We start from the raw sequence: 1030 nt of genomic DNA, 5'->3' as shown, positions 1-1030 counted from the left end.
TACGTGTCGTATAGTGTGCTGGCATGTCCGAAGAGGCGGCACGCGTCTCCGGGGTGTGCCCCCTCACACGGACGGCGCCGCCGCCGGCACCTGGAGGGGGGAAACGGACGCGTCGGGTCTACACGGAGGGGGTCTTACTGTGGGTTTGGCCCGGATGTTGCTCTAAAGTGTTCGTATGGGCTGACCTAACACGACCGGGTGGATAGTTCCACTGGTCAAAACCCGTCCGTGCAAAGTCAAAGGGCTAGATCCCGTGGTCAAACCCTACAGGGTTAGGCGGGACGGGGGCCCTGGGGGTAAACCCGGTCATGGACAGCCTGGCCCGACGACCCGGACCGAGCCCGGCCCGAAAAACGCAGGCCGGGCCGGGCCGGGCTTGACATTCGGGCCGGGCTCGGGCCTTGTTTTGCAGCCCGAAAGATAGTTCGGGCCGGGCTCGGGCTTCACTTTTCATGTATTTCGGGCCGGGCTTGCACGTGCGTACACTGAAAAATAGCATTCGGGCCGGGCTTTCGGGCTTCGGGCTTCATTTCGGGCCGGGCTCGGCCTTGAAAACAAGGAGTATTTCGGGCTTCGGGCCGGGCTCGGGCGTGAGAAATGAAGGTCGGGCTTTTACAAGCCCGGACCGAAACCCGGCCCGGCCCGGTGTTTGCCCGGGTTTACCTGGGGGGGTATCAATGCCACCCGAGCATCGCACCGGGCCCTCATACATGCCGTACAGTGTGCTGGCATGTCCGAAGAGGCGGCACGCGTCTCCGGGGTGTGCCCCCTCACACGGACGGCACCGCCGCCGGCACGAGGAGGGGGGAAACGGACGCGTCGGGTCTACACGGAGGGGATCTTACTGTGGGTTTGGCCCGGATGTTGCTCTAAAGGGTTCGTATGGGCTGACCTAACACGACCGGGTGGATAGTTCCACTGGTCAAAACCCGTCCGTGCAAAGTCAAAGGGCTAGATTCCATGGTCAAACGCTATAGGGTTAGGCGGGACGGGGGCCCTGGGGGGTAGCAATGCCACCCGGAGCATCGCA

The sequence above is a fragment of the Triticum dicoccoides genome, chromosome 2B (assembly GCF_002162155.2).
Source record: "Triticum dicoccoides isolate Atlit2015 ecotype Zavitan chromosome 2B, WEW_v2.0, whole genome shotgun sequence".
Taxonomy (NCBI): Eukaryota; Viridiplantae; Streptophyta; class Magnoliopsida; order Poales; family Poaceae; genus Triticum; species Triticum dicoccoides.
The sequence above is the reverse complement of the archived record's forward strand: the minus strand, read 5'-3'. Positions refer to the sequence as shown.